Source organism: Bos javanicus, chromosome 7, assembly GCF_032452875.1.
Source record: "Bos javanicus breed banteng chromosome 7, ARS-OSU_banteng_1.0, whole genome shotgun sequence".
Classification (NCBI taxonomy): domain Eukaryota; kingdom Metazoa; phylum Chordata; class Mammalia; order Artiodactyla; family Bovidae; genus Bos; species Bos javanicus.
The window spans coordinates 7401259-7416068 of record NC_083874.1 but is presented as its reverse complement, the minus strand read 5'-3'; the positions used below and the strand labels follow the sequence as shown (position 1 = coordinate 7416068).

At 42.0% G+C, this 14810-nt stretch overlaps 1 pseudogene; it reads left to right on the top strand.

Moving 5' to 3' along the window:
* The first annotated feature begins 542 nt into the window (after nt 1–542).
* On the top strand, nt 543–1509 carry LOC133251790 (olfactory receptor 1361-like; annotated as a pseudogene).
* The last annotated feature ends 13301 nt before the right edge of the window (nt 1510–14810 follow it).

Below are 14810 nucleotides of genomic sequence, written 5' to 3'. Positions count from 1 at the left end.
AAGTAGCTTGCCTAATATCACACAGCTAGTAAATGGTAGAACTGAACTTTAAACCCAGTCTGTCTGGCTTCAGGGTTGATCCTGAATCACTTTTTATTACTTATTTTTATTTATAAAGTCAAATCCTTGAAATATTTAGACTATTTATTTTGCTTTTATTTCTTATCTGTCTATCCTTATTGAAGAATAACTGGCAGATAAAAAATGTGTTTAATTAAGGTATACAGCTTGATATTTTAATGTATGTATACACTGTGGAATAATAGTGACATTCAAGCTAATTAACACATCGCTGTTTTGATTGCATCACTGTGAGTTCCCACTAATAAAATAGTTTACATGTTGTGTATGGATTTAAACTTCTAATATATATTCTTCTCATTTAATCCTTATAGTGATCCTAAGAGGTTAGAATTATCAATCCCATGTAACAGTTGAGGAAACAGAGGCTCAGAGAGCTTAAGTGAGAAGCATCTTGAAAGATGAGTGTGAAAAGGCAATGAGGTCATCTGTTTTCACTCCAGGAGCCCACGTACTGTTGACGCCCTGTTTCTGGCTTTAGCTCTGCCTGGACATGGACAATCAAACCCAAGTCTCTGAATTCATCCTCCTTGGCCTCCCCCAGAAGCCCCTGCAGAGGCAGGTGCTCTTCAGCCTGTCCTGCATTCTGTATTTGAGTGGGTGCCTGGGGAATCTTCTCACCATCCTGGCCATCATCTTGGACCCTCACCTCCACAGCCCCATGTATTTCTTCCTCAGCAACTTGTCTCTTCTTGACATCTGCTTTACCTCCACCACCATCCCCAAGATGCTGGTGAACCATCTGTGTGGGCTCACCACCATCTCCTTCTCAGCTTGCCTGGCCCAGATGTATTTCTTCATCGCCTTTGCAGCAGCTGACAGCATGCTTCTCTCAGCCATGGCTTATGACCACTACCTGGCCATCTGCAGCCCACTGCACTACATGACAATCATGAGTGTCTTTCGGTGTACTTTGCTGGTGATGATACCCTGGATCTCAGCCAACCTCATCTCCATAGTCCATGCTATCCTGATGTCCTGCTTGTCCTTTTGCACCAATAGGACCCCACACTTCTTCTGTGACCTCAATGCTTTGATCAAGCTCTCCTGCTCTGACACCCAAGTCAATGAGATGCTGGTGTTGGTCCTTGGGGGCTCAGTGATTCTCATCCCTTTTGTGTGCATCATGGCCTCTTACTCATCTATTACTGTGGCTGTGTGGAAGGTGCTCTCAGTCCAGGGGAAATGAAAGCGTTCTCCACGTATGGCTCTCACCTTTGTGTTGTCTGTCTCTTCTATGGGACTATCACTGGGGTCTACTTCAACCCTGCATCCACACACACCACCCAGAGGGACATGGCAGCCACAGTGATGTACACCATGGTCACCCCCATGCTGAACCCCTTCATCTACAGCCTGAGGAACTGAGATCTGAAGGGGGCCCTCAGGAAACTTTTCATTGGGAACCCCTTTGCTAAGCCTTTATGAGGATGCTTTCTAGACTCAATTAATTTTGAAAAAAACTAATGTCTCCCAGTGTTAGAACTCAGGGTGGTTTTCTATTTTTTTTTTTTTAAAGGTAGAAGAAAAAGTTTTATTTTTCATTTAAGTACTTTATTTTTTACACAGAAGTAGAAATATAATGTTGTATACATGAAACTTATATGATGCTATAAACCCAGGTTATCTCAATAAACATAAATTAAAAAAAGAAAGGAGACATAAACATTATTTTAAAACAGAAAAAAATCCACTCCTTGCCTGATTATCTTGGTCAAGTTATTTAAACTCATTTTGTCTTTGTTTCTTAAATTTGTGAAATAGGGATGCAGAAAGTACCTAGGTCATACAGTTATTGTGAAAATTAATGACTCACACATATTCTTGTTTTTATAATCTTAGAAGACTACCAGGGGAAGTGTAAGTACTGACTAAATCTTAATCATTATTTGTTGTTGCTTAGTTGCTCAGTCGTGTCCGACTCTTTGCAACCACATGGACTGCAGCACACCAGGCTTCCCTGTCCTTCACTGTCTCCTGGAGCTTGCTCAAACTTATTGTCCATTGAGTCAGTGATGCCATCCATTTTGACCTCTGTCGTCCCCTTCACTTCCTGCCTTTAATCTCTCCCAGCATCAGGGTCTTTTCTAATGAGTTGACTTTTCACATCAGGTAGCCAAAGTACTGGAGCTTCAGCTTCAGCATCATTCCTTCCAATGAATATTAAGGATTGATTTCCTTTAGGATTGACAGGTTTGATCTCCTTGCAGTCCAAGGGACTCTGAAGAGTCTTCTCCAACACCACAGTTCAAAAGCATCAGTTCTTCAGCATTCAGCCTTCTTTATGGTCCAACTCTTACATTCACACATGACTACTGGAAAAACCATAGCTTGACTATATGAACTTTTGTTGGCAAAGTAATCTCTGCTTTTTAATATGCTGCCTAGGTTGGTCATAGCTTTTCTTCCAAGGAGCAAGCATCTTTTAATTTCATGGCTGGCTGCAATCACCATCTGCAGTGATTTTGGAACCCAAGAAAATTAAGTTTCTCTTTGTTTCCCCATCTATTTGCCATGAAGTGATGGGACCAGATCCCATGATCTTAGTTTTTTGAATGTTGAGTGTTAAGCCAGCTTTTTCACTCTCCTCTTTCATCAAGAGGCTCTCTAGTTTCCCTTTACTTTCTGCCGTAAGGGTGGTGTCATCTGCGTATCTGAGGTTACTGATATTTCTCCCAGAAATCTTGATTCCAGTTTATGCTCATCCAGCCTGGAATTTTGCATGATGTACTCTGCATATAAATTAAATAAGCAGGGTGACAATATACAGCCTTGACATACTCCTTTCCTAATTTGGAACAAGTCCATTGTTACATGTCTGGTTGCTTCTTGACTTGCATGAGAATTTCTCAGGAGGCAGGTAAGGTGGTCTGGTATTCCCATCTCTTTAAGAATTTTCCACAGTTTGTTGTGGTCCACACAGTCAAAGGCTTTGGCATAGTCAATGCAGCAGAAGTTTTTCTGAAATTCTCTTGCTTTTTCTATGATCCAGCAGATGTTGGCAATTTGATCTCTGGTTCCTCTGCCTTTTTAAAATCCAGCCTGAACATCTGGAGTTTCTCAGGTCACCTACTATTGAAGCTTAGCTTGAAGAATTTTTGAAAACTACCTTGCCAGCATGTGAAATGAGTGGAATTGTGTGGTAGTTTGAACATTTTTTGGCATTGCCTCGCTTTGGGATTGGAATGAAAATTGACCTTTTCCAGTCATTTCCAAAACTGACCTTTTAGTCATTATAAACTACTTCTAATGTAACTACTATTATTATAATGTTAAATAACATGCTCCAAATATTTTACTACCACTAACACTAATTTAGAAAACTAAAATAATTTTTATTTTTATTGGAGTATAGTTGCTTTACAATATTGTAGTAGTTTTTGCTGTACAGTAAGGTGAATCACCTAGGTGCATACATATATCCACTCCTTTTTGGAATTTCCTTCCCATTTAGGTCACCACAGAACATTGAGTAGAGTTCTTTGTGCTATACAGCAGGTTCTCATTAGTCATGTATTTTATTCACGTGTTTTTAAGGATTCACTTTGGCTGTTGTGTGAAGCATGGATTGTAAGGAGGCAGTGGTAAAAGCTGGGTCACCATTCAGGAAGCAGCTGCAGTAGCCTGGGAGAGAATTAAGGATGGTTGCATGTTCCCTCTTTCTTCAGAACTCAAAACAGATTCTGGCACCTCTGTCAGGGCTCTTCTAACTCACCCAAGCTGAGTCTAAGGCTCCCATAACACCACTGCACATGACGACAGCTCTTTGCATATGCGTCTGTCTTCTCCATCAGACTTTGAACTTTCCAAGTCTAGGGCCGTGTTTTACTGATTTCTGTGTCCATGTCATTTCCTGTGGTGCCCATTGCTTGGTTAAAAATAATGAGCACCATTAACTGTTCTATTATTTGTAACAGGCATTTTACTAACCAGGATCTCCAAGTCCCAAGTCTGCAAAATTTCTCATAATCTTGTGAAATGTATAATATTAAGAACATTGCAAGTAGTGGGGGAAAAGCCATGATTCAAATACTTCTAATATATCCCTTTTAAGAACGTTTATCTCTTAGGATCCTAAATAAAATCTGATGGAGAAGGAAAAACATATTGGTCCTTTAGGATGCGTGTCACTTAAATTGTCAGGAATATGCCCAACTCAATAGCCATGAGGCCCACTAAGAGTCTGGAAGTAATAGTCAACTATACTAGGTCAGCAGGCTTTCAGCAGAATATTTTTCCAAAATAAATTTTTTTGAAAAACAACATTATATTGTACAGGAATAGAAATATAAAACAGTGGAACAGAGTAAGAGTCATGGAACAGACCCATGTATAAACAAACTTATTATATGCAAATCAGCAGGTTATTCATTAAATTGTATTGGTAGAACTAGTTAGCCCTTAAAAAATAAATTTTATCACAATGTGTCTATTACAATGACTAAAATCCAGAATTGTGATGTTGGAGAAGACTCTTGAGAGTCTCTTGGACTGTAAGGAGATCAAACCAGTCAATCCTAAAGGAAATCAATCCTGAATATTCATTGGAAGGACTGATGCTGAAGCTCAAGGTCCAATAATATGGCCACCTGAATCAAAGAGCTGACTCATTGGAAAGGACCCTGATGCTGGGAAAGATTGAAGGTAGGAGGAGAAGGGGACGACAGAAGACAAGATGGTTGGATGGCATCACTGACTGAATGGACATGAGTTTGAGCAAGCTCCAGGAGATAGTGAAGGACAGGGAAGCCTGGTGTGCTTCAGTCCTTGTGGTCACAAAGAGTCAGACACAATTGAATGACTGAACAGACCATTGACAAACCAAATGCTGGCAAGGATTTGGAACCACAGAAATTCTCATTCACTTCTGATAGTGCAAAATGGTATAGCCACTTTAGAGGATAGTTTGGTGGTGTATTACAAAACTAAACATATTCTTACTATATAATCTAGTGATCACAATCAGTGAAGAGCCGACTCATGGGAAAAGACCCTGATTCTGGGAAAGATTGAAGGCAAAAGGCGAAGATGGAGGCAGAGGATGAGATGGTTAGCATCACCGACTCAATGGACATGAGTCTGAGCAAACTCCGGGAGATAGTGGAGGACAGAGGAGCCTGGCGTGTTATAGTCCATAGGGTCATAAAGATTCGGACATGACTTAGCAACTGAACAAGAAGAACAACAATCACACTTCTTGGCATTTACCCAAGAGAATTGAAAACAGGTTCACACAAAAACCTGCAGATATTAATTGTAGCTATATCTACAATTGCCAAGACATGAAAGAACCAAGATGTCCTTGAATAGATAAGTGGATAAATAAAATGGGATACATCCAGACAACAGTATGTCATTCAGTGCCAAAAAGTAGAGTTATCAAGCCATGAAAAGGCATTGAGGAAACTTCCATGCACATTATTAAGTGAAAGAAGAACATCTAAAGAAGTCACATAATGTATAATTCAAACCACATGACAGGGCTTCTCTGGTGGTCCAGTGGTTAAGAATCTGCCTTGCAGTGTAGGAGACACTGGTTCAATCCCTGGTCCTGGCACATGCCATGGGACAACTAAGCCTGTGTGCCACAACTACTGAGCCCATGCTCTAGGGCCCGTGAGCCACAACTACTGAAGCCCTAGCACTTGTGCTCCATGACATGAGAAGCCATCGCAATGAGAAGCTGCTTGCGCCTCAACTAGAGAGTAGTCCCCACTCGCTGCAACTAGAGAAAGCTCACGTACAGCAACAAAGATCCAGCTCAGCAAAAAATATAAAAATAAATAATAAGAAAACCCACATTACATTTTGGAAAAGGCAAAACAATGGAGAGAGTAAAAAGATCAGTGGTTGCCAGGGAAGGACAGAATTTATCAGAGGGAGCAGGAAGGCAGAGCACCAATGGCTGGAAGCTCCAATAAAGAAACACTTTCATTTTTTGGAGGCAACTTGGGATGAAAGTGTATTGTCTTTGGGGACAGTCAGCAATGGGTTCAAGTCTTAACTCTGCCATTTTGACAGCTTCACCTTGAACAAGATGCTTGGCTTCTCTGCACCACAATGTTATCAATGAGCATTCTCAAGTTACACAAAATGAGTTGATAAAAGCAGGACATCTCTCATTATACTGATGAGAGGATTAAATCGTAGGAGGCACAGAGTAGGAAGACAATCAAATCTATATGTCATTTATCAGGAGCGCTGCTTGGGCAGGGCTAGGAATGATGAAAACTGATGACTTCCTTCCGTCCAGTAGCTGACCTCTCTATGTCTCACCTCACTTCAGGCACAGCTTCCATGCAGGGAGCCAGTTTTTCATCAGCGACTGAATTCATCCTCACTGGCTTCTCGAACTTCCTTCAGCATCTCCTGCCCACCTCCTTCCTGCTGTACCTGCTGATGTACCTGTTCACACTGCTGGGGAACCAGCTTATCATGGCCACCATCTGGAAGGAGCTCAGCCTCCACACCCTCACGTACCTTTTTCTGTGTGCCCTCTCCATTTCTGAGGTCCTCTACATCTTTGCCTCCATCCCACGCATGCTGGCTGACCTGCTCTCCACCTCACTGTTGTGGTCATGCACTACGGCTTTGCTTCTGTCATCTACCTCAAGCCCAAGGGTCCCCAGTCTCTGGAAGGAGACACACTGAAGGGCATCACCTACGTGGTCTTCACTCTCTTCCTCAACCCCATCATCTTCAGTCTCAGGAACAAGGAGCTGAAGATCGCTGTGAAGAAGACCTTCCTTGGCAAACTCCACCCAGAAAAAAAAGTGATTATGTGGGAGGAATTCCTTGGAAAAACTAAACTGGCTTATCAGATGCTAACAGTAGAAATGGCACCCTGCAAACATGTAATAGTAGATGTTTGTCTAATGCCTTAAGACCTTTAAGAACCCTTATAGGCAACATGCAAATGTATCCAAAATGGTGAAACAGAATTAGGGTGGGAAGATGGATGAGATGATAGCACAGAGAAAGTCGGCTTCACTGAGTCCTATCTGTTGCAAGACCCTTTTTCAGGGAGCATTAAACCTGGAATCTGGGGGATTTCCCTGGTGGTCCAGTGGTTAAGAATTCACCTTGCAATGCAGGGGACATGAGTTCAATCCCTGGTCAGGGAACAAAGATTCCACATGCTTTGGAGTAACTAAGCCCGTACCCCATACCTACTGAGTTTGTGTGCTCTGGAGACCATGTGCCACACTACAGAGTCTGTGCACTGCAACAAAAGATCCTGCAGGAAGCAGCAAAGATCACCTAAGCCACAACTAAAACCCAATTCAGTTAAATAAGTAAATATTAAAAATTTGGAATCTGTTCTCCTACCAGAAACAGTGGTCTAATTACTCCCATCAACATAAACACATATGGTAAAAGGAAATGGAAAAGTTCAAGCCTCCACCCTCCCTTGGGCAGCAACAGGTATCTACAACCCAACTTTTGTGAGGCTACAGAAGACTAAGCCAGATCAAAGAGTCCTAAATTTCAGCTTTGTGCATATTGAAATAAGCAGACTCAGAAAAAGTCAAGGAAATCTCCATATTTCAAGTGTGAATCTTGAGCAAGTGCAGAGAGACTGGGAAGTCTCTGTAGCTATGCAAAGAAAGAAATCCCACCATGAGAGATCACCTGTTGTGTTAGATAGTGACATGGCACATGGGCCAGTGTGCAACGCTTTGGAGGAGCACAGTAACGAGTGCAGAGCCCAGGCTGAAAGTGTATCCCAAGGCAATGCTGGGTTAATGATTCCCCATGAACACGAGGGAGGATTTAAAGTTGATCATACTTCACAGTTTCTAGCAAATAGTAGAGGAAAAAGTGGAAGCAGTGACATATTTTATTTTCTTGGGCTCCACATCACTGTGGACAGTGTCTACAGCCATGAAATTAAAAGATGTTTGCTTCTTGGAATGAAAGCTATGACAAACCTAGACAGCATATTAAAAAGCAAAGACATCACTTTGCCAACAAATATCTGTATAGTCAACCTTTTGGTTTTTCCAGTAGTCATGTATGGATGTGAGAGCTGGACTATAAGGAAAGCTGAGCGCTAAAGAATGGATGCTTTTGAACTATGGTGCTGGAGAAGACTCTTGAGAGTTCCTTGGACAGCAAGGAAATCAAACCAGTAAATTCTAAAGGAAATCAAACCTGAATATTCATTGGAAGTACTGTTGCTTCAGGAGACAGTGGAGGACAGAGGAGGCTACAGTCCATGGGGTTGCAAAGAGTCGGACACAACTTAGTGACTGAACAACAGCAGCAATACTTCGTAGTACTTATAATTTGCTGAAAATATGTGCATTTAGGAGAATGACATATCATACTGTATGACATCCCTTACAAGAGGAATTGTAAAAAGGTATTCACAAAAATAGAGAGTTGAATGGTGGTTTTCAGGGTTTGAAGGGAGAAAGACTTTGTACAATGTTGTTTAGGGGCCCAAATTTGAAACCAGTCAATCAACCAGAAGATCAACAAGATTACAAATACAGCATTGCGAGTATAGACAATAATCACGTATTATCAACTTCAAAGTTGCTGAGAGACTAGATATTAATTGTTCCCACACCCCAAAAACAATGTGATAATTATGTGACATGACAGAGCTTTTAGCTAACACTGCAGTGGTAATCATATTGCAGTATACAAATATATGCCCAATGTACACTCTAAACTTACACATTATTATGTATCAACTTTATGTCAATTTAAAAAATGTCCCTTGACAAACTTATAGCATTTCAGAGTGTGAATTGATGCATTAAAAATGGAAATTTATAGTATTTTAATGGACACTCATTTATGATGGTACCATTTTGTACAACAATAAATACAATTAAAATATGTAAGTAATGGTCAAATTAGCTAATGTTTTAAGAAAGTAAATGTGCATGAAAGTGAAAGTATAAATCACTATGTCCATGTATAAATTGAATAGTAAACTATACCTCATTTTCCTAAAGTTGAATTCAATCTTTCTCTACAACTTGAGCAGTAAGAACACCCCATGTTACCATGCAGCAGGAAGATGTGGAGAAATTTTCACTGTAACTTAGGATCTCCAAGCGTCCTCCTTTGTATAATATACTGCATGCTTCATGTTACACCTCAAATACATTATCTCATTACCACCTCACAATGGGGCATCAGGGGAGATAAATTCCCATCTACTTGACAGAGGGGAAAACTGAGCCTCAAAACTGTTGCATGACTCACCAAGATCACACACATCAGTAGAGTCAGACTTCCAATGGAGGACTTTTCTATCCCCACACCTCTCCACCCAATGCTTCACACACCAATTTCCTCCAGTGGGTTTTTTGTTTCCCCATCCAAGGAGAACCAGGCCATTTTCAGATCAAATGTACCAGCATCATAAGCCTTTTAAACCACAGGTGGGCAATTGAAGCCAACCATACCCTGGAGTGGGCACCTCAGACAGGAAAGAATCTGCCTGCAGTGCAGGAGATTCCTGGGTTGGGATGATCCCCTGGAGAAGGGCATGGCAACCCACTCCAGTATTCTTGCCTGGAAAATTCCATGGACAGAGGAGCCTGGCAGGCTACAGTCTATGGGGTCACAAAGAGTCGGACATGACTGAGTGACTGACACTTTCACTTTCACTTTTATACATTGGAGTGTGCATTGGGACACTGAGGGAATATTTCTATAGACTCAGCAGTTTAAAGGTCTGGTCTTGTAGAAATTCCTGAGTAACTCTTTTCATAGTGATGCTGAGATGCTCCCCTCCCCTGGCGCCTGGACAAGAATACAAGCTAGGCTCTTTCATTTTCTTCATTAAAGGCCAACTTGACCTCTAATCTTATTAATACTAACATCTGCGTGGAAAGAAATCCTGGAATGTGATTGGGTATCCACACTGAGTCAGGCACCCAATGTCTGATTACAATTTTTTAGGCTATTAGCTTCTTGAGGTCAGGAAGTTTGTGCATTTTGCTCACCATCACACCCAACATCAACACGGCACTTGGAAGATATGGTCAATTAACATATATTTCTTGGTTGGACCAGTGCAATCCCCAGAACACTAAATAAAGCAGAATGTTGGCTTACAATTTTTACCATGTGAAAGATCTCATTGCCATCCAAAGCAGTGGGAAACAGTGTCTGAGAAGCTGTGTTTGAGGTCAGGATGACCTGGCTTAAATCCTGCCTCTCATTTCCCCACCGAATTAATGGACATTTTATAGACATATTCCACATATGTGTACATAATAGGATGTTCAGAGCCATGACATGTATATGTCACATTAGGTATATCCATTAATAAAGAACTGCTAAACAAATCTTGATTCATTCATACATGGAACACAGGCAGCCATTACGTTCATTTAATCCTTGGACTTCATTAGCATCCTCTGTCCCTGGGGATCCTCTCTAATATCACAGCTTTATGTACCTTGTGTACACAGATGATCCTCAATTTCTTATATTTATCCCTATCTGCTTGCCTACTCAGCATCTCCAAGTGGATATTTAGGAGGCATCTTGAACTTAACGTGTCCAAATTCTTCATGTTCTTGTTGCCTTTATCATCCTTTCTCTTTCTTTCCTCTCTGTCCCTCCCCCCCTCCCCAACTCCTTCCCTTCCTTATCTTCTTTCTCTTCTTTTCCATGTCTCTTTTCCTCTCTCACTCTCTCCCTCTTTTCCTCCCCTTTCCCCTTCTCCTCCCCATCCCACCCCTCCTTGTTTCTCTTCTTCTTCTTCTCCCTTTGTCCTCCTCTACTTTTGGGGGATGATGAAAATGGTCTAAAACTAGATACACATGGTGGTTGAATAATACTGTAAGCATGCTAAATGTCACCAAATTATTCACTTTAAAGTGGTTAAAGTTGTATGAATTTCACCTCAAAAATAAAACAAAGCCCCTCCCCCCAACACAGTGAAATCCCACAATACTACTCTTATTTTATGGGTTTGTGTTTGTCCACATGCCCCATGCACATAGAGGTCTGTAAGGATGCCCATCAAATCTATTATCCTGATCACACAGCTGGCCATTGAATGACTTTTAGCCTTATCTATAGCATCTCCATTATTTAATAGAAGAATCACAGTTTTGTATTTCTTTTAAAATTTTGAAGGACATTTGATTAGGCTAATGATATGAATGGGGAAGAAAAACAATAGAGAGGCACATGAAGCAGCTTCCTCAGCCCTACTGAGCAATGGCAGGGCTGCTCTCTTGCCAATGTCAGCAGCCAGAGCCCTAAATCCCAAATTTGAGAGCATTAGACTCTGCTCAAGGCCCTGAGATAATTGACTCACACCTGACCAGCAGGGAGACAGGGAAAGTGAGGACAGTCTCCCTGAGGTTGCCCAATGCTTCCTGGAGTCTCCAGGGTCCCAGCATCCCTGTACCAGAGGACAGATGCAGAGTCAGTGGGACCACAGAGGGAGATGGTGGCAGGCAGGAGCAGAGGCAGCATAAATAATAGAGGTGAGGCTCAGTAAACCACCCCCACCTGCTTGGCATGATCAGGGTGGCAGGCTCCTTGCCTTGCAGCCCTCACCTGTAAGGTCCTCGTCTACAGGGAAACACCAAACCAGGACCTTCAGTTGGAGTGAGGCAGAACCAGATACAGAGCTTGGAACCCAGGTGAGTCATATTCCAACGCTTCCAGTTGACCAGGAGAGAACTGGGGAATCTGTTGCTGCTTGGAGAACCCACACTATTTATAAAACTCTTTGTCTAATTTGAATCTATGAGTAGGTGTAGAGGTCAGGGCTCCACTTCTTGGCTTCAGAGTAACATGGTGGTTACTTTGCCAGACAAGTGAGGAAACTGAGGTGCCAAGAGAAGAGCTACCTCTCTATCTTACCCAGAACAGCTGTCCAGCTATATTCTCTCTGAATCAGCCAAAAACCAATGGTAAAATGATTGTGAGGAGGCAGGGAAGAGAAACAGGAAGATTTAGGATTGAGAGGCTGCAATCATCCCCTGAGGGTATAAAGTATTAATATCAGGAAGGCACCAGGGTGGACAGGTGCTGTGATGGTAAGGAGTCAAGGATGAAAATAGGGAGGATAAAGGGAGGCAGCAGGTGGCTGAGATGGGAAGGAGGGGATACAGAGAGGGGAACACAAACAGCTTCATGAGAAGAGAGAGCCAGGATGGGGGCAGACAGGTAAAGCAAGTTGGAGACAACACAGACCTACCACCAGGGGTGGTTCTCCTCCACAGGGGACACTGTGCAATACCTGAGATACCTCTGATTGTCACAGTTGGAGATGTTACTGGCATCTAGAGAGTGACAAGGATGCTGCTCAACATCTAATGCCCAGGGCAGCCCCCAACCATAGAAAATGATCAGCCCCTAGTGTTTCTGATGCTAAGATGGAAAACCCTTCTGCAGTGGTATGCGTAGACAGCGTTTGTCCATAGGTGGGTTTGACCTCTGAGTTCTGAGTGGGGACTTGTCCCTCTGTGAGTTCTTTTAAGTGCCACATAGCCCAGTCACACTCCTTCTCTGGGGCTGTTCAGTTTAATTGCAGAGGAACCCCTAAGTGTTCTCCTGGTGAATCAATGACAAAAGACATCAGTTCACCTCTCTACCATCCTGAACTCACACCCATCTTGGTTCTAATGCTTCTTTTTACTTTAAAAAATTAGGAGACTTTACTTCTTGGAGCAGTTTTAGGTTTACAGAACACTGAACAGATAGTGTAGAGGATTTCCACATACCCTTTCTCTTCCTGCACACAGCTTTTCCTATTATTATTCTTTAAAAAAAAATTTGGAAGATAATTGCTTTACAGTATTGTGCTAGTTTCTGCCATGCATCAACAAGAATCAGCCACAGCTATGCATATGTCTCCTCGCTCTTGAACCTCTCTCCCATCTCCCCCCACATCCCACTCTCAAGGCAGCAGTGGAGATGCAGACAGAGAGAACAGGTTTTGTGGATGTAGTGTGGGAGGGAGAGGATGGGACAAACTGAGACAGTACCGTGGAAATATATACATTACCATATGTAAAACAGATAGCCAGTGGGAATTTGCTGTGTAGCACAAGGAACTCAACTCTATTATTAATATCATGCATAAGTGAGGTACATGTGTTACAGTTGCTGAACCAACACTGGCACAGTATTATTAAATAAAGCCCACAGTTTATGTTAGGATTCACTCTTGGTGCTGTATATCCTAAGAGTTTTGAGTAATGTACAATGTTATGTATCCACCATTATAGTGTGATATGAAGTTGTTTCACCACCTTAAAAAAAAAATTCCACCTATTCATCTCTCTCTCTCCTCCTGAGTACTGAAAACCATAGTTTTGCCTTTTCCCAGAATGAACAGAAACCAATCTCAGCTGTGTTCTGCATCCCCATCATCCCAAAATGTATATACGCAGCCCTGAACCAACTCCCCAGGACTTAGTGAGCTCTTGTCTTCTTATAGTTCCTATCTATTTATTCCTGGCCGTGGACTCTTGTCATCTGAATTAATATAAGGAGGTAGTGGGTGGATGGTCTGGTACGGTGAAGCTAACAGTTCCCTTGTCTTGGAAGTGGCTCTGACATTCATTAACAGCTAGAAATAAGTGGTGAATATAATATAGAAGTTAGGAGAAGATAGACTTTGGGGTCATCCAGATATAGGTCAGATCCTGGCTCCCTTACTCAAGAGTCATGGTCCCTTTGACAAGTGATGTGTCCTCTGTGGAATGCAGCCACCACTTCTGGAAAACAGGGATCAATAGCCGGTGCCTCACAATACTGGGGTAAAGATTTCATAAGAAACACATGGGTACAGGTGCCAACATCCAGTAAATGGTAGTTATTCTTATCAAGAACCCCAAACCCAGTGCCAGAGAGAGTTGCATCTCCAAGATGACACATTATTACAGCAGTCATAAAAAAAGTTAGAAGCAAGGACTTGAGACCCACTCAGGAGTTGTTTCAGAAGCACACAGGAATGAATGACGAAATCGGTTTTGGGAATAGATGTCCAGGAAGGCTATGTAGGGAAGATGACACTTAAACTGAGTCTTAAAAATGAACAGGTAGAGTAGCATTGACAAGTATACAGTACCATGTTTAAAACAGATAGCTAGTGGGAAGCTGCTGTATAGCACAGGGAGCTCAACTTGATGCTCTGTCATGACCTAGAGGAGTGGGATGGGGGAGTGGGAGGGAGGCTCAGGATGGAAGGGATATATGTATACATATAGCTGATTTCCTTGTGGCTCAGATGATAAAGAATCTGTTCACAATGTGGGAGACTCAAGTTCAGTCTTTGGAACAGGAAGGTCCCCTGGAGAGGGGAATAGCTACCCACTCCAGCATTCTTGCCTGGAGAATTCCATAGACAGAAGAACCTGGTGGGCTATAGTCCATGGGGTCACAAAGAGTTGGACATGACTAAGCAACTAACACTTTCACTTTTTCTTTTCATAGCTGATTCATGTTATTGTACAGCAGAGCCTAACACAACTGTTGTAAAGCAATTAAATTTAATTAAGCTTTTTATTTTGTGTTGGGATAGAGTTGATAAGCAATATTGTGATAGTTTCAGGTGGACAGCAAAGGGACTCAGCCGTACATATACATGTCTCCATTCTTCTCCAAATCCCTCTCCCATCCAGCCCGGCACATAACATTGAGCAGAGTTCCTTGTGCTATACAGTAGGTCCTTATTGGTTATTCATTTTAAATAAAGCAGTGTACATGCTGATTCCAGACTGCCTAACTATCCC